Source organism: Callithrix jacchus, chromosome 13 (genome assembly GCF_049354715.1).
Source record: "Callithrix jacchus isolate 240 chromosome 13, calJac240_pri, whole genome shotgun sequence".
NCBI lineage: Eukaryota > Metazoa > Chordata > Mammalia > Primates > Cebidae > Callithrix > Callithrix jacchus.
The window spans coordinates 50,196,455-50,216,152 of NC_133514.1; the positions used below are offsets into that span (position 1 = coordinate 50,196,455).

Below are 19,698 nucleotides of genomic sequence, written 5' to 3' on the forward strand. Positions count from 1 at the left end.
CACTGCCCAGGTTTGAGTGCTGGTGCTTACACACACTTGGAACACGGGAGATGGGTGATGGGTGTTTCCTCTCCCGCCCTTTTCTGGGCTGCACCGAGGAAGAAGACAGGAGGGTCTCATCCTCTCCAAATGCTGAGAAGTCTCTGGGGAAGGGGACCCAGGGAGCCGATCGGGCTCTTGAACTAGGCTGATGCCTTTAACTAGGGTGGTGTTACTTTCAACTAAACCCCTAAATTTGGAAAAATGAATGACATCAGATCTTGGTATTTTTATGTGATGTTCCTTTTGGTGGATAGAGGATGGAGTTTCTTCAGAAAGAAGCGGACATTCCACCTGCCAACTATGCAGGGAGAGGCAGAGGCCGGGACAGGAAGTGGAGAGTGGGAGGGTGCTGGGGAGGCTGGGAAGGCTGGGGAGCCCTGGTGTTGCCCTGTCTCTGGGCCCAGGGATTGCCATATGGACTTCAAGGACTAGAACACACTTGCTACTCCCCACTGCTTCGCAGGGGAGAGCAGCCTGTGGCTCTCAGTGGCAAGCCAGGCGAGCAGGCATCAATTCTGAGTTAGGCTGGAGTTAAACTCTCCTGCTATCTGGTGCCTTCAGTGAAGTGTTGTCACAATTTACTCTCTGCAGGTTCTCCTGGAAAGGGCAGCCACAGTGCTCTTGATCTGGCGAGTGGAGACTGGGGCCAGTGTAGATGGGTGGATGAATGTAACCTTCCCTGACCCATGGTGGTCTGAGCGGTCTTGGTTACAAATGGGGGAGTCAGTGTTTATAAAGGGTGGCCTGCGGACCTGCCAAACACCAGAATGTGTTAGTGCAGTCGAGTTAAATGTATTTTCTTGGGTTCTAATTCTTTCGAAAAATAATATTTCATGCTTGCTTTGGCAGCATGTATACTAGAATTGGAATGATACGGAGAAGATTAGCATGGCCCTGCGGGGAGGGTGACATGCGAATTCATGAAGCATTTCATATAAAAAAAATTTTCTTTTGAGACACATTTTCACTCTGTTGCTCAGACTGGAGTGCAATGGTGCAATCTTGGCTCACTGAAACCTTCACCTCCTGGGTTCAAGCAATTCTCTTGCCTCAGCCTCCCGAATAGCTGGGATTACAGGCAGGTACACCACCATGCCTGGCTAATTTTTGTATTTTTGTTGTTGTTTGAGACGGAGATTTGCTCTTGTTACCCAGGCTGGAGTGCAATGGCGCGATCTCGGCTCACCACAACCTCCGCCTCCTGGGTTCAGGCAATTCTCCTGCCTCAGCCTCCTGAGTAACTGGGATTACAGGCACGCGCCACCATGCCCAGCTGATTTTTTGTATTTTTAGTAGAGACGGGGTTTCATCATGTTGACCAGGATGGTCTCGATCTCTTGACCACGTGATCCACCCGCCTTGGCCTCCCAAAGTGCTGGGATTACAGGCTTGAGCCACCATGCCCGGCCCACAATTTTTGTATTTTTAGTAGAGGCAGGGTTTCACCATGTTGGCCAGGCTGGTCTTGAACCCCTGACCTTAGGTTACCCGCCTGTCTCAGCCTCCCAGAGTGCTGGGATTCCAGGCGTGAGCCACTGTGTCTGGCCTAAATTTTTTTTTTAAAAAGGAAAAATAATATTTCACAGAGTATTTTTTAAAAACTGGTCAGCCAGAGAACCATGGTCATACGCCAAATGGATATGAGAGGAACCTCATATTCCAGAGAGTTCCAGGGAGTGCCTGGGACAGGGATAACCCAGTATAGTACAAGGGGCTCTAAGAAGCTGCAAAGTGGGAGGGTGCCACGGGGAGGCTGGGAAGCCTGGGGTGCCCTGGAGTTGCCCTCTCAGGCTCTCAGATCAGACTGCCAGAGTGGGCCTCACTCTAGAGTCATGTGCTCACTGACCAGCCAGTGGTCCATATGACTGGCTTGGTGCACCTCGAGACCCTCATCTGTATCTTGGGATCTCAGAGCACCCAATGCTGAGGGTGGTGCCTGAATCAGGCAAGCTGGTCCTTGCTGGAGGCCAGCTGTGGACCGCGGGCCCTCCCTACATCTGTAGGGCCCAGGGTGAATGTGCAGATGGGGGCCTATGTGGCACATGACTGCATTTAGAGTTATGGAATATTACTATATGTTTTATTTTCATCCTTTGACAAACATGTACTTTTATGTCACTCTGGTAGGCCAGGTTTGAACTGAAAACTTCCTGATGGGTCACTCAGAATTCTCTGCTGATTTGGACCACATTGGAGAGCCCTCAACCTGATCCTCTTATCTTTAGCAACTCCCGTTTGCACCATGGGGCCCTGTTTGAACCTGGCTGTATATGTCCAACTGGTTACCCTCCCTGAGCTGCCCGGGGCACACATGCTGGGGGTGAGGCCTGCTGCAGGGAGGCCAGTGGGGCCCACGTCCCCTGCAGTGGGTGCAGGCTAGGCCCAGGGCCCAGAGAGCTCCAGGGTGGAGCCCAGAGGGTGCTGGGGAGGCTGGGAAGGTTGGGGAGCCCTGGTGTTGCCCTGTCTCTGGGCCCAGGGATTGCCATGTGGACTTCAAGGACTAGAACACACTTGCTACTCCCCACTGCCTCGTGGGGGAGAACAGCCTGTGGCTCTCAGTGGCAAGCCAGGCGAGCAGGCATCAATTCTGAGTTAGGCTGGGGTTAAACTCTCCTGCTATCTGGTGCCTTCAGTGAAGTGTTGTCACAATTTACTCTCTGCAGGTTCGCTAGCTCAGAGGGGGGCTTACAACACAGAGAGAAATCTCCTTGGCCTTGCAGGCGGTTCACTCTGTGGGGTACCTGTGCTGAGGGAGCCTGAACCAGGGACCCCTGGCTTGAATCAAAGACTGACAGTACTTCCAAGTGAGATGGGGTGGAGATGTAGGGGATGGAAATGATGTGCTGGGGGTTCACTCCCCAGAAATCTTGATATGCAATCCTGTTTAAGAATCACAAATTTATCAGTTCTCTTTCATGCAGTACACATATATTAAGTGTCAATTGCATACCATGCATTGTTCTTGGCTCTAGAGACACAAACAGCTAGACCCTGCCCCAAATAGCTGTCCCTGAGTGCCACAGATAGGGTGACAGCAGTGGGCACAGGCCTGGTGGGTAGAGAGTTCCAACCAACTTCCGAGGAGGGACAGGGACTTTCCAGGAGAGAGGAGATGTGACCTGTTCCACTTCTGGCAAAGCACAGCAGGGGTGAGCTGGCTCCTAAAGTGGGAAGGATAGTGGCCCAAAGGCTAACAGGCTCCACGAGCAACGTTCGTGTGCTCACCCCACAGTTCAGAGGTCCTGGAAGCCCCAGAAACATGGGGCTTCCATTGGGCTTTGGTGAGAAATTGGGGTGGAGTGAGAATCAGAGTGCACCCTCCTGGTGCAGGTGTGCAAGTGCCACTGTGCTCCTCCCTCTGAGCTCCCCAGCGGTGCAGGGCTGGGCCACTCCCCTGCTTGCCTGGCTTGCCACTGGGAACCACAGGCTGCCTTCCCCAGCACTCTGCTAGGTGGCGTGTGATGGCCTAGAGGGGGACCCCGGGGCACTGAGAAAGCCTCAGGCCCAGGCTCAGCGGGCCTGACCCAGAGTGGGACTGGACCAGGAGAATCTGGCATCTCCCCAGCCCCCACCAGAAGGTAAACACCAAATACCAAGCCAGAGTTTGGAGGGAGGTCTCCTCTGGGGCCAGCCAAACAGGGACAGGAATGCTGAGGATGGAGCAGGAGCAGGGAGAACCCCCACATCCCACAGACACCCAGTGCTGTGCTGTGATAAGGAGGAACGAAGCACTGACACGTGCTAGACAGGATGAGGCTGGGCAGCAGAGTGCTGAGTGAAGGATGCCAGGCGCAGGGGGCCGCATGCTGTATGAATGAGTCCATTTCTACGAAGGAGCAGGACAGAAAGCAAGGAGGAAGTAGAGGAGGGGCTGTCAGGGCCTGGGTAGGGTCGGGAGAGTGGCAGGTGAGGTTTCTTGGTGATGAAAATATTTTCAAATTGATTTTGGTGATGGGTGTACAAATCTATGACTATATTAAAAACCACTGAATGCGGCTGGGCACGGTGGCTCATGCCTATATTCCCAGCACTTTGGGAGGCCAAGGCAGGTGGATCACAAGGTCAGGAGATCAAGACCATCCTAGCCAACATAGTGAAACCCATCTCTACTAAAATACAAAAAATTAGCTGGACGTGGTGGAGTGCACCTGTAGTCCCAGCTACTCGGGAGGCAGGGGAATTGCTTGAACCCAGGAGGCAGAGGTTGCAGTGAGCTGAGACGGTGCTACTGCACTCCAGCTGGCGACAGAACAAGATTCCAACTAAAAAAAAAAAAAATCATTGCCTGCTTTAAATGGGTCAGTTGTATGGTAGGTGAGCTCAATAAAACTTTTAAAGAAAAGCAACCATCCAACTACCCAGATCAACATAAATAAAGCACAGGGTCACAGTGGTCACCTCTGGAGGGGTCTTTGCCCCTAAGGGGAACAACCACCACCCTAAAACCCAAGCCCAGCTCACCACTGGCCAGACGAACTCCAACTCTCACACCGATGTGATGTCTGTACAAGACAAGAGGCACGCCATTTCCAGGCCTCAATATCATTCATCCCAGTCTCTACTGTTTTTCTCTACAAAAGTTATAGGAAAAGGCGAGAGAAAACCCAGCGTATTGTTAGGAGACAGAGCAATCAGCAGAACCAACCCCAGGCATGGCCCAGATGTTGGAACTATCCAACAGAACTTTAAACAGCTACGACAAACATTGAGATCTAGTGGAAAAGATGGACACCATATGTGAACAGATGGGGAATTGCAGCCAAGATAGAAACTATAAAATACATGGAAGAAGAGATTTTGGGAAGAGGATGATGGCACCACGTGGAAGATGGAGAGCACAGAGGTGTTAGGACAATACAGTTGGCCCTCGGTATCCTTGGGGGATTGGTTCCAGGATCTTCCTTGGACGTCAAAATCCAAGAATGCTCAAGTCCCTTATATAAAAGGGCTTAGCATTTGCTTATAACCTGCTATATACTTTAAATAATCTCCAGATTATTTATAATACCTAACACAATGTAAATCCTATGTAAATAGTTATGCTGTATTGTTTGGGGAATAATGACAAGAAAAGAAGTCCATATGTGTTCGGTAGTGATGTAATTTCTTTTCTAGGTATTTCTGATCCATGGTCAGTTGAATCCACAGATGTGGAACCCACAGGTACAGAGGGCTAGCTGTGCTGCAAGAGTGGGGAATGACAGGGAAGGCCATGACAGAGCCTTCTCATTTGGGGAGGGTTGGGATAACGACTCTGAGTTGCAGTCATGTTGATTATGACTGTTAGTAGGGAAGTTGAGAAGTGAGGCACAAGTGACAGAAATATATTTTAACATCTATTACAAACCTCCAATGAGCTCCCCCAGTCTGGCATCTCTCCAGTCTGTCTGGATGGGACATACCTAAGGCACACAAAACCTTCTAGCACAGGGCTGAGCATGGGGCTCTGGGCAGGGCCAGCCTCACCTGTGGGCACAGGGATGCTTGCTAGCCCTTGGATACCTCTGGATGAGTTCCTGGCTCTAAATGATCTTCCTGTCCCTGAGAACAATGGCATGTTGACCTCTGTCATTAATGACAGATTTCTCTGGGCTAAGGGCACTGTTGGAGAAGGGTGTCCTTTTCTCTGATAACATATTTAGGTTCAGCTTGCTCTGACAATGAGGTAAAAGGTTTCTCCAACTCAATGGGGCTGGGGTTGGAAGACCCAGGAAAGCTGGCCTGTATGGGAGGACTTGGAAGATTTGGGGAAAAGAGGAGAACAGAATCTAAAACAAAAGACAGCCTCTGCTAAGAAACCCAGCCTAAATTAGTGCCTTTTACTTTTTTTTACTTGACCTGTAATTTCAAATATATTTGTGATTCCGTACACATGTACACATTACACACACCGGAATACAACAAGCCTCACAAAATAAATTTACAGTTAGTATGTGCTATGTACTCTGATAGTTTTTTTCTAGCCTTAGTTTTTAAATGCTGTTACAATTTCCCAAACTGACTTCCAACAGCTTTACTCACGGGTCATCTACATACCAAAAACCTCATCCATTTCTAGTATATGAGAGGAATTTTAAAAGTTCATGGAAAATGGAATTAAAAGATAAAAAGAAAATATAAGCTTTATTTCTCAATATAAATGACATCAAGTTCAAGACATTTTTGTCAATGACGCTATGCCATGCAGTCCATCTGTGAAGCGCCCGGGGTCCTGAGTACGTAACCATGCCAATGCAGTAATTTTACATTATTAACTAAAAAAAATGGGTGCCCTTTGCAGATTTTTTTCTAAGATAAGGAAACAGAAAGGTGTTAGAAGGAGCCAACCAGAACTGATATGTGGATGTCTCATGATTTTGTATTGAAACTCTCACAAAATTGCCCTTCTTTGATGAGAAGAATGAGCAGGGATATTGTAGTAACGCAGGACTCTCTGGTGAAGCTTCCTGGGCATTTTTCTGCCAACAGTTTGGCTAATTTTCCTTCCTTCCTTCCTTCCTTCCTTCCTTCCTTCCTTCCTTCCTTCCTTCCTTCCTTCCTTTTTTTTGAGATGGAGTTTTGCTTTTGTTGCCCAGACTGGAGTACAATGGTGCAATCTCGGCTAATGGCAACCTCCAGCTCCCGGGTTAAAGTGGTTCTTCTGCCTCAGCTTCCAAGTAGCTGGAACTACAGGCATGCATCACCACACCCACTAATTTTTCTATGTTTAATAGAGATGGGGTTTCACCATGTTGGCCAGGCTGGTCTCGAGCTCCTGACCTCATGTGATCTCCTGCTTCGGCCTCTCAACATGCTGGGATGAATTTTTTTTTCCTCAAAATGGATGTGGATGGCGGGATGCAGTGCCTCATGCCTGTAGTCCCAGCACTTTGCGAGGCTGAGGCAGGCAAATCACGAGGTCAGGAGTTTGAGACCAGCTTGGCCAACACGGTGAATGAAACCCTATCTCTACTAAAAATACAAAAATTAGCCGGGCATGGTGGCATGCACATGTAATCCCAGCTACTCCGGAGGCTAGACATGAGAATTGCTTGAACCTGGGAGGCAGAGGTTGCAGTGAGCTGAGATCATGCCACTACACTCCAGCCTGGGTGACAGAGCAAGACACTGTCTAAAAAAAAAAAAAAAAAAAGATGTGGGTGATCTGCCACTGAAAGCTTCATTTTCAGCATCATCTTGTTCATTCTTGAAACAAATTATTTATTTGGTTTTCTGTTTCTTCTTTTTTTTTTTTTTCAGATACGTTCTTGCTCTGTCACTCGGGCTGGAATACAGTGGTGTGATCACAGCTCACTTCGACCTCAAACTGCTGGGCTCAGAGATTTTCTTGTCATCTTCTGAGCAACTGAGACTATAGGTGCACGTCACCATGCCTGGATAATTTTTTTTTTGTTAATTTTTGATAGAGATAGGATCTCACTGTGTTGTCCAGGCTCGTCTCAAACTCCTGTCCTCAAGTGATCCTCCCACCTTGGCCTCCCAAAACGCTGGGATTACAAGTGTAAGCCACTGCACCCAGCTAAGTTATCCATTTATAAGCTGCTGATTTCTTTGGGGCATAGTCCCTGTAACTTTTTTTCTTTTGGTAGAGACCTGCTCTCTCACCCAGGCTGGAGTGCAATGGTGCAATCTCGGCTCACTCCAGCCTCCGCCTCCTGGGTTCAAATAAGTGATTCTCATGCCTCAGCCTCCCAAGTAGCTTTCATTACAGGTGTATTACAGGTTTGTGCCACCACATCCAGCTAATTTTTGTATTTTTAGTAGAGATGGGGTTTCACCATGTTGGCCAGGCTGATCTCGAACTCCTGGCCTCAAGTAATCTGCTCACTTTGGCCTCCCAAAGTGCTGGGATTACAGGCATGACCACTGCGCCTGGCCCCCATAAACTTTTCATAATGCAACAGAGATCTCACCATTCTTCCACTCAAGCTTTGCTGTAAATTTGGTATTTGTTCTTGTTTCAATTTTTGCAAAATTCATGTTGCTCTGATAGAAATGCCTGTCAAGCTGATGTCTTATCTTTCTTAGTGCCTCGAACTCAATCTTATTCAGACATGTTATAACAAGTTCATGTGAGTTTATTTTGGTGCAAAAACAATTTGAAATCCATGCAGGCTTTTTCATAATACACATTTTCCATGAACTTTTTTGAAGACAGGTTGCCTCTTACATTGATTTAAGATCAACTGACAGGTGACCAGCAGTTTGAAGAATTCAGAAAAGGGTGATTGGTCAATGAGTGTGGATTTTGAGGGAGAGGAAAGGAAGGTATGTTTCACCTAGAGGGCCTCGCCTGTGCTAGCCCTGGCCACTTCCGTGCCTTCCAGGTCCCCAGGAACCACTCCCTCCCAGCTGCCCTGGGCACTCCCAGCCAGGGCAGGAAGCATCTGTCTGTGAAGCTTGGCCACTGCCTTAGGGGGTATGATCTGGGGCAACAGTGCCTCGTATGGCAGGGACCACCCAGGACCATGTCCTTATAGGCGTGCAGGCTCATTCGATTTTCAGTTATTCCTATTTTAAAAATGAGTTAAGTCCTTCCAGGCTCAGAATTTCAAAGGATAGCAATCACCTGTGGTTTTGCTTTCAGAAGCAGGAGCCTCAATTTCACAAAGACCTGAGGTGAACAAAGACCTGCCCGGGCTGAATTACAGGATGGCTTCAGAGGAGTTGTCTCCAAGGGCCTCTTTCTTGTGATGATGAGTAAGAGGTGGCTGGGGCCTGTAGATGGGTTTGGGGCATGAGTTCTGCCTTATCAGTGATCACACACAGGCAGCTCTCAACCAAACCCTCAAGGTCAGTGGCCTGACCCCAGCATGGACATTATGGCTTCTCAGCCACTTTTTGTGCTAGAAAATGCTGATTGATTCCTTTTGTTGTTTTTGTTTTTCTAAATCTCCAACAGGCATTTTGAGGACAATTGTGGATAATTGATGTTACTAACAATAACAATAATAATAATTATATAATAATTACATAATATAATTAATAATAATTACGTTAGTGATAATTGTTATTAATATTTTTTTTGAGATGGAGTTTCGATCTTGTTGCCCAAGCTGGAGTGCAATGGAAATCTCGGCTCACCGCAACCTCCTCCGCCTCCCAGGTTCAAGCAATTCTCCTGCCTCAGCCTCCTGAGTAACTGGGATCACAGGCATGTGCCACCACACTCTGCTAATTTTGTATTTTCAGTAGAGACGAAATTTCTCCATGTTGGTCAGACTGGTCTCGACCTCCTGATCTCAGGTGCTCTGCCTGCCTCGGCCTCCCAAAGTGCTGGGATCAGAGGCATGAGCCACCGTACATGGCCGTTTGCTGTTATTTTTTAAGTGTGATGATGACATTGAGATTAGGTAGGAGCGCCACACTGAAGTGCCATGATCATGCAATTCACTTTTAAATGCTTCACAACAGGGTGTGTGTGCACATGTGTTCACACTGACAGAGAGAAAGCACATGTGGAGAAAAATTAATTATAGGTGAATTCAGGAGAACGGTTCAGGTGTTTGTTTTATTATTGTATTCTTTTTTCAATTTTCCTATATGTTTGAGAACTTTTAAAATAAAATATCGGAGGCAGAGGGATGAAGAGTGAATGATTCAGCCCAACCAGTGGTGGACAGAGTCATCCTGGTACCAAGTCTCCAAGTTCTGCAGATAACAAGCTGCCACCAAGAGGGCAGTGCTGGGCTTTCTCCCTTCACCGTGGACAGAGAAGGGACAGACAAGTACATGGTACCAGGCAGTGGAGGGACCTAGTGGCCGGAAGGAAGGATGGTGTCTGGGAAGGGCTTCCATGGGTGGGGCGTCTTCAATCACTGGCAGTCTCTTTGCTCTGTCATCACCAAAATATGAAGGGGAGGGGAGACCCGAATCTCTGTATTTCTAGGCCTCTGAGGTGCCCCCATAATTGTATGCTGATCAGACAATTAGCCCCTACGGGTCTGATTCCACCTCACCAGCATGACCAAGAGTCTCCTGTGCTAGGTAGGGAGGCAGTGGACGGCTGACTACTGTGGGGGTGACCAGTCTATGGAAGTCTCTAGGGAGGACGAGTACTGAAATCCACCCGGGGTTCCGTGTTTGGGTGCATTTGGATGGTGGTGGTGGTCTGGGGATGGGGCATTCCTCTGCACCTCTCTCTCAGGCTGGTTTTGTGTAGGGTTGGAAACAAAATAAAGAACATGTTTATATACTTTTTCTAGACAAGAGAGCAAGTCTAGACAGGTTTGGGATGTCTGATTAGAAAATAAGTATGTTTTTATGGAACTGCTAAATCCCTAGAGCGATAGAGGAAGTCCCATTTGAAGGGTTTCGTTCCATGTAGAAGATGAATTATAAAGCTCACAGCGCCTCTTTCTCTGCATCCTGAAAGTTCTCAGTTTAGACAAAACCAGTTTCCTCATTGGCCAGTGAGTAAGACCGGATGATCTTTAAATTCCCTCCAGCTCTCACATCCTGTGACTAATCATACCCGTGCTAACTTAAACAAAACCAGTTGCCTTAATCCCAGCACTTGGGGAGACCCAGGCAGGAGTTTGAAACCAGCCTGGTCAACACGGTGAAACCCCATCTCTACTAAAAATATATTTAGCTAGTTAGCCAGGTGTGATGGAGCTAGACTCTGTCTCAAAAAAACAAAACCAAAAAAAAAAAAAAACAGTTGATACAACTCCCATCTACAAGGTTACAGCCTGCTTGCCGCATTTTGTCTATTTTATCTACTCTATTAATTTATATTTTACTCACTAATTCTATTTTTAAAAGTCTTGATATCAAGGAATGTATTTGACTTCCTCCTTTACAAAACATTTATTTATTTATTAAAAAAATTTTTTTATTGCATTTTAGGTTTTGGGGTACATGTGCAGAACATGCAAGACAGTTGCATAGGTACACACATGGCAGTGTGTTTTGCTTCCTTTCTCCCCTTCACCCACATTTGGCATTTTTCCCCAGGCTATCCCTCCCCAGCTTCCCCCCCGCTGGCCCTCCCCTTTTCCCCCCAATAGACCCCAGTATTTAGTACTCCCCTCCCTGTGTCCATGTGTTCTCATTTTTCATCACCCACCTATGAGTGAGAATATGCGGTATTTTATTTTCTGTTCTTGTGTCAGTTTGCTGAGAATGATGTTCTCCAGATTCATCCATGTCCCTACAAACAACACGAACTCATCATTTCTGATAGCTGCATAATATTCCATGGTGTATATGTGCTACATTTTCCCAGTCCAGTCTATCATTGATGGGCATTTGGGTTGGTTCCAGGTCTTTGCTACTGTAAACAGTGCTGCAATGAACATTCGTGTGCATGTAGAATGATTTATAGTCCTTTGGATATATACCCAGTAATGGGATTGCTGGGTCAAATGGAATTTCTATTTCTAAGGCCTTGAGGAATCGCCACACTGTCTTCCACAATGGTTGAACTAATTTACACTCCCACCAACAGTGTAAAAGTGTTCCTTTTTCTCCACATCCTCTCCAGCATCTGTTGTCACCAGCTTTTTAATGATCGCCATTCTAACTGGCGTGAGATGGTATCTCAATGTGGTTTTGATTTGCATCTCTCTGATGACCAGTGATGATGAGCATTTTTTCATATGATTGTTGGCCTCATATATATCTTCTTTTGTAAAGTGTCTGTTCATATCCTTAGCCCAATTTTGAATGGGCTTGTTTGTTTTTTTCCTGTAAATCTGTTTGAGTTCTTTGTAAATTCTGGATATCAGCCCTTTGTCAGATGGGTAAACTGCAAAAATTTTTTCCCATTCTGTTGGTTGCCAATTCACTCTAGTGACTGTTTCTTTTGCTGTGCAGAAGCTGTGGAGTTTCATTAGGTCCCATTTGTCTATTTTGGCTTTTGTTGCCAATGCTTTTGGTGTTTTGATCATGAAGTCCTTGCCTACTCCTATGTCCTGGATGGTTTTGCCTAGATTTTCTTCTAGGGTTTTTATGGTGCCAGGTCTTATGTTTAAGTCTTTAATCCATCTGGAGTTAATTTTAGTGTAAGGTGTCAGGAAGGGGTCCAGTTTCTGCTTTCTGCACATGGCTAGCCAGTTTTCCCAACATCATTTATTAAACAGGGAATCCTTTCCCCATTGCTTGTTTTTGTTAGGTTTATCAAAGATCGTATGGTTGTAGATATGTTGTGTTGCCTCCGAGGCCTCTGTTCTGTTCCATCGGTCTATATCTCTGTTTTGGTACCAGTACCATGCTGTTTTGATTACTGTAGCCCTGTAGTATAGTTTGAAATCTGGTAGTGTGATACCCTCCGCTGTGTTCTTTTTGCTTAGAATTGACTTGGCTATGCGGGCTTTCTTTTGGTTCCATATGAAGTTCATGGTGATTTTTTCCAGTTCTGTGAAGAAAGTCAATGGTAACTTGATGGGGATAGCGTTGATTCTGTAAATTACTTTGGGCAGTATAGCCATTTTCACAATATTAATTCTTCCTAACCATGAACAATGGAATGTTTCTCCATCTGTTTGTGTCCTCTCTTATTTCATTGAGCAGTGGTTTGTAGTTTTCCTTGAAGAGGTCCCTTACGTTCCTTGTGAGTTGTATTCCTAGGTATTTTATTCTTTTTGTAGCAATTGTGAATGGCAGTTTGTTCTTGATTTGGCTTTCTTTAAGTCTGTTATTGGTGTAGAGGAATGCTTGTGATTTTTGCACATTGATTTTATATCCTGAGACTTTGCTGAAGTTGCTTATCAGTTTCAGGAGTTTTTGGGCTGAGGCGATGGGGTCTTCTAGGTATACTATCATGTCATCTGCAAATAGAGACAATTTGGCTTCCACTTTTCCTATTTGAATACCCTTTATTTCTTTTTCTTGCCTGATTGCTCTGGCTAGAACTTCCAGTCCTATATTGAATAGGAGTGGTGAAAGAGGGCATCCTTGTCTAGTGCCAGATTTCAAAGGGAATGCTTCCAGTTTTTGCCCATTCAGTATGATATTGGCTGTTGGTTTTTGTTGTAAATAGCTTTTATTACTTTGAGATACGTTCCATAGATAACGAGTTTATTGAGGGTTTTTAGCATAAAGGGCTGTTGAATTTTGTCAAATGCCTTCTCTGCGTCAATTGAGATAATCATGTGGTTTTTGTTTTTGGTTCTGTTTATGTGGTGAATTACGTTAATAGACTTGCGTATGTTGAACCAGCCTTGCATCCCCGGGATGAATCCTACTTGATCATGGTGAATAAGTTTTTTGATTTGCTGTTGCATTCGGCTTCCCAATATTTCATTGAAGATTTTTGCATCTATGTTCATCATGGATATTGGCCTGAAGTTTTCTTTTCTTGTTGGGTCTCTGCCGGGTTTTGGTATCAGGATGATGTTGGTCTCATAAAATGATTTGGGAAGGATTCCCTCTTTTTGGATTGTTTGAAATAGTTTTAGAAGGAATGGTACCAGCTCCTCCTTGTGTGTCTGGTAGAATTCGGCTGTGAACCTGTCTGGACCTGGGCTTTTTTTGTGTGGTAGGCTCTTAATTGCTGCCTCGACTTCTGACCTTGTTATTGGTCTATTCATAGTTTCAGCTTCCTCCTGGTTTAGGCTTGGGAGGACACAGGAGTTCAGGAATTTATCCATTTCTTCCAGGTTTACTAGTTTATGTGCGTTGAGTTGTTTGTAATATTCTCGGATGATGGTTTGAATTTCTGTGGAATCTGTGGTGATTTCCCCTTTATCATTTTTTATTGCATCTATTTGGTTGTTCTCTCTTTTCTTTTTTATCAATCTGGCTAGTGGTCTGTCTATTTTGTTGATCTTTTAAAAAAACCAGCTCGTGGATTTATTGATTTTTTGAAGGGTTTTTCGTGTCTCTATCTCCTTCAGTTCAGCTCTCATCTTAGTTATTTCTTGTCTTCTGCTAGGTTTTGAGTTTTTTTGATCTTGCTCCTCTAGCTCTTTCAATTTTGATGATAGGGTGTTAATTTTGGATCTCTCCATTCTCCTCATATGGGCACTTATTGCTATATATTTTCCTCTAGAGACTGCTTTAAATGTGTCCCAGAGGTTCTGGCATGTTGTGTCTTCGTTCTCAGTGGTTTCGAAAAACTTCTTTATTTCTGCCTTCATTTCATTGTTTATCCAGTCAACATTCAAGAGCGAGTTGTTCAGTTTCCATGAAGCTGTGTGGTTCTGGGTTGGTTTCTGAATTCTGAGTTCTAACTTGATTGCACTATGGTCTGAGAGACTGTTTGTTATGATTTCAGTTGTTTTGCATTTGTTGAGGAGTGCTTTACTTCCAATTATGTGGTCAATTTTAGAGTAGGTGTGATGTGGTGCTGAGAAGAATGTATATTCTGTGGATTTGGGGTGGAGAGTTCTGTAAATGTCTATCAGGTTTGCTTGTTCCAGGTCTGAGTTCAAGCCCTGGATATCCTTGTTGATTTTCTGTCTGGTTGATCTGTCTACTATTGACAGTGGAGTGTTAAAGTCTCCCACTATTATTGTGTGGGAGTCTAAGTCTCTTTGTAAGTCATTAAGCACTTGCCTTGTGTATCTGGGTGTTCCTGTATTGGGTCCATATATATTTAGGATCGTTAGCTGTTCTTGTTGTATTGATACTTTTACCATTATGTAATGGCCTTCTTTGTCTCTTTTGATCTTTGTTGCTTTAAAGTCTATTTTATCAGAGATGAGAATTGCAACTCCAGCTTTTTTTTGCTCTCCATTTGCTTGGTAAATCTTCCTCCATTCCTTTATTTTGAGCCTTTGTGTATCCTTGCATGTGAGATGGGTTTCCTGGATACAGCACACCGATGGGTTTTGGTTTGTTATCCAGTTTGCCAGTCTGTGTCTTTTGATTGGTGCATTTAGCCCATTTAAATTTAGGGTTAATATTGTTATGTGTGAATTTGATCCTGCCATTTTGATGCTAGCTGGCTGTTTTGCCCGTTAGTTGATGCAGACTATTCATTTTGTTGATGCTCTTTAGCATTTGGTATGTTTTTGGAATGGCTGGTACTGATTGTTCCTTTGTATGTGTAGTGCCTCTTCCAGGAGCTCTTGTAAAGCAGGCCTGGTGGTGACAAAAATCTCTGAGTACTTGCTTGTTTGCAAAGGATTTTATTTTTCCTTCACTTATGAAGCTCAGTTTGGCTGGATATGAAATTCTGGGTTGTAAGTTCTTTTCTTTAAGGATGTTGAATATTGGCCCCCACTCTCTTCTGGCTTGTAGAGTTTCTGCCGAGAGATCTGCTGTGAGTCTGATGGGCTTCCCTTTGTGGGTGACCTGACCTTTCTCTCTGGCTGCCCTTAGTATTTTCTTCTTTATTTCAACCCTGGTGAGTCTGACCATTATGTGCCTTGGGGTTGCTCTTCTTGTGGAATATCTTTGTGGTGTTCTCTGTATTTCCTGCATTTGAGTGTTGGCCTGCCTTGCTAGGTAGGGGAAATTTTCCTGGATAATATCCTGAAGAGTATTTTCCAGCTTGGATTCATTCTCTTCGTCACATTCTGGTACACCTATCAAACATAGGTTAGGTCTCTTCACATAGTCCCACATTTCTTGGAGACTTTGTTCATTCCTTTTTGCACTTTTTTCTCTGATCTTGGTTTCTCGTTTTATTTCATTGAGTTGATCTTTGACTTCTGATATTCTTTCTTCTGCTTGGTCAATTCGGCTGTTGAGACTTGTGCATGCTTCGCGAAGTTCTCGTATTGTGTTTTTCAGCTCCTTCGATTCATTCATATTCCTCTCTAAGTTATCCATTCTTGTTATCATTTCCTCAAATCTTTTTTCAAGGTTCTTAGTTTCTTTGCATTGATTTAAAACATGTTCTTTTAGCTCACAAAAGTTTCTCATTATCCACCTTCTGAAGTCTAATTCCGTCATTTTGTCACAGTCATTCTCCATCCAGCTTTGTTCCCTTGCTGGTGAGGAGTTTTGGTCCTTTGTAGGAGTCGCGGTGTTCTGGTTTTGGGTGTTTTCCTCCTTTTTGCACTGGTTTCTTCCCATCTTTGTGGATTTATCCACCTGTTGTCTGAATAGTTTCTGACTTTTCAATTGGGTCTCTGAGTGGACGCCCAGATTGTTGAGGATGAAGTATTTCTGTTACTTGGTTTTCCTTCTACCAGTCTAGTCCCTCCACTGTATGACTGCTGAGGTCCACTCCAGGCCCTGCTTGTCTGGGGTGCACCAATAGTGGCTGCGGAACAGTGAGGGATGCTACCAGTTTCTTTTTCTGCTATCTTTGTCCCAGAATGATGCCTGCCAAATGTCAGTCTTCTGGATATAGAGGGGTCAGGGAGCTGCTTGAGGAGACAGTCTGTACTTTATAGGAGCTCAAGTGCTGATCTGTGAGCTCTTTCATTCAGGGCTGTTAGGCTGCTACATTTAATTCTGCTGTAGCAGAACTCATTTAAAAACCCCTTTTTTTCTCAGATGCTCTGTCTCAGGGGGTTGGGGTTTTCTTTATGTGTCTGTTGCGCTGTCCTGCCCAGCTAGGAGGCAGTCTAGTAACTATTTGCCTGCCGAGGCTCCACCCTGCTGGTGTGAGGTCTGCCCTGTTGCTGCAGGCTCTGCCCTGCTGCTGCGGTCTCCGCCCTGCTACCACGGGCTACACCCTGCGGTGGAGTCTCTCCATTGTGGCAGGTTGCCTCGGCAATGGCAGGCTGCATCAGCAATGGGAGTGTACCTCAGTAGGGGTGGTTTGCCTCGGTAATGGCAAACACCCCTCCCCCTCTGAGCTGCACCGTCCTGGGTTCAGCTGTGCCCGCAGTGAAACTCTCCACCCGGAGCGTTTGGAATTGCCGTTTTATTTGTCCCACTGCCCTGGCCCAAACGCCATTTCCCTGGAATCTCCTGGCCTGGCTCACTGTCCAAGTCCCATTCAATCAGATGGATATGCCAATCTGCCCTCTCAAGTCTCAGATTGCTGGTTCAACAGGGCACCCGGACCAGTGCGCTTTGTGCGGAGCACTGTGGAGCACCGCTGCACTGCAGCGCCAGCCACCGGCTGCACCGGCCTCAGGCTGCACCAGCCAAAACCGCTTTGCTGGCGTCCCACGTCTCTTTTATACCTGGGAATTTCCTCGTTCTGTGGGCAACAAAGATTCGTCTGGAAATGCAGCCCTGACCTACCCTCCACGCGTTTACCGAGAGCTTCAATCCTGGGTTGTTCTCACAGCGCCATCTTGAGTTGGTCCCATTTATTTGTTTTTAATGGACAAAAATTGTGTACGTTTATTGTGTACGTGTTTGGAAAGAGGTATGCATTGTGGAAGGGCAGCATTGAGCTGTTAACACATGCATTACCTCACGTAGTTATTTTTTTTGTGTGTGGTGAGAACACTTAGACTCTATTCTCTGAGCAGTTTTCAGGAACACAATATGTTGTTACTAAGCACAGTTACCATGTTGTAATAGGTCTCTCCGACTTGTTCCTCCTATAACTGAAATTGTGTCTCCTTTGACGAGCATCTCACAGGCCCATTTCATCTCTTCTAAGATGGTAGTGAGCATGTATCCATGAAGTACATGATGAAGAATAAATATTTGCATAGAGAGTTGAGAGTAGCAAGTCTGGTTTGTAACACATGTGATCTGACAGCTGTCTCATGCTATGGGGATGGATGGTTGTCTTGTTGTACAGCAACTCAGAATATAAGGGGCATATCCCACACATAGCTGTCATCAAGTGCTCTTCCCTGTGGAGCGCGACCCTTCTGTCTTCAGCGCATTTTAGTGGGAAGTTCTCTGAGTGAGGTGATGGAACCCTCGGGTTAGTCCCTGATGAACCCCTAACTGGCTGTGTGACCTCTGAGCATCATCTTCCTCTGCAACTCTGGGGGGTTGAATCAAACCACATGTGAGGAGCCCAAACCCCTGGGCTTCTTCACAGCTCCCTTGCCACACACACAAACACACTCATGGACCTTCCACCTCCACTCCCCGAGACTGGCCCCTGGTTTTGAACACATGCTGGGAGGGGCTGGGGGCTGAAGCAGGAGTCAGGAGGAGGGGAGAGAAGCTCCAGGATGGGCAATGGGAGCCAGGTAAGAACCAGCTCTGGAATCTCCCAACCGGGGATTTAGGGTGGGGCAGAGGAGGTAAGGAAAGGCACTCTTGCTCTGGGATTTTGAAAGCAGCAGAAGCAGGACAACTCTCTTACTTGGCCTCACGTTTGAAAACACTCTTTTGTTACCTTTGGGGTTCACTTGTTTGAAAATACTCTTGGGGGTTACATGTTTGAAAATACTCTGTTATTACCTTTACATTATAAAGAAATAGATGAGGTTGGGTGCGGTAGCTCATGCCTGTAGTCCCAGCACTTTGGGAGGCTGAGGTAGGCAGATCACCTGGGGTCAGGAGTTTGAGACCAGCCTGGCCAACATAGTGAAACCCTGCCTCTTCTAAAAATACAAAAATTGGACAGGCGTGGTGGCAGGAGCCTGTAATCCCAGGTTCTTGGGAGGCTGAGGCACGAGAACCTGGGAGGAGGTTTTAGTGAGCTGAGATGGTACCACTGCACTCCAGCCTGGGTGACAGAGCAAGACTGTCTCAGAAAAAAAAAAAAAGTAATAGATGATAATAGAGTCTTGTAAGATGAAAAAATTCTGGAGATCTGTTGCACAATAATGTGAATATACTTAATGTTACTGACCTGTACATGTAAAAATGATTAAGATGGCAAATTTTGTTTTTTTTTTTTTTAACCACAATTTTTAAAGGGGGAAGGAGAGTAATAGACAAGCTTCACAAACATTGGAGAACACTGAAGAGTAACCAGAGATAACACAGATATAGCTCTATGCTCTGCAGGCTATGTTGCTCACACCCTTCCTATGGGGACTGTCCTGACGTTTCATTTGCAGTGTTCTCTGTCCCCTTCACTGTGACTCTGTAGTGTCTAGCCCTTGCGGGTATCAGAGCACGGAACCCTCCTGCTAATAGAGGGTGGCTGGATGAGTGCATCCTGCAGCGCTGTGGCTTAACTTTGACTCTGCCACACGGGAACCTGGGGGATGTAACCGCAGCCGCATGGGGCTGTTGGACGGCTGCGTGCTTTGTGTTACTCTCGTCTGTTGTTGTCCTGCATGCAGCAGACATGTCACATGTTTGACAGCGTGCACACCACGTACCTGCACTGATAGTCCTGAAGCTGTAGGAGACAGTTCTGAAACTGCTTTGTTGAGGCCCACTGGGTGATTAAATATTAAGGTCACTTTAAGGAAAATATTGATCTAAGTGATTATTTGATTTGGAAGGTCATTTTGTGTGGGTGTTTTTGTGATAAAGATATACTCAATCACCGTTTATTTACAATCAAACAAGTATTTACCAAGTTTATATAACAAACAAAATAAATGTTCCATTCTGTATTAGGGAGGAGAAAAGAGAAGGCAGAGGCAGAGAAAACGGAAGAGGCCCGGAGAAGACAGGCCACCGTGTTCACAGGGGGCAGACTGTTGTGAACTGAACGCGAGCCCGGGAATCTCGTCCAGCGAGAGGGTCCCAAACCTGGAAGAGAGCGTGTGCTGGAAAAAAGGAGATAGAAAAGGCAAGGTCTGGAGGGCTACATGCGCTATGCTCATGCAGCAATTTTATTTTTGCAATGTGTTTCATTATATACTTTTCCGAAGTTAAAGTTGTTTACACCAGATCAACATACTTAAGTTACAGTAAGCAAGTTACGCCCACTAA

At 45.6% G+C, this 19,698-nt stretch overlaps 1 non-coding gene across 1 annotated transcript; it reads left to right on the forward strand.

Annotated features, from left to right (window-relative positions):
* Positions 1–875: 875 nt before the first annotated feature.
* Positions 876–982, forward strand: LOC118147031 (U6 spliceosomal RNA). Its single transcript, XR_004733211.1, has one exon. It is a non-coding gene; the product is annotated as a U6 spliceosomal RNA (small nuclear RNA).
* Positions 983–19,698: the final 18,716 nt, after the last annotated feature.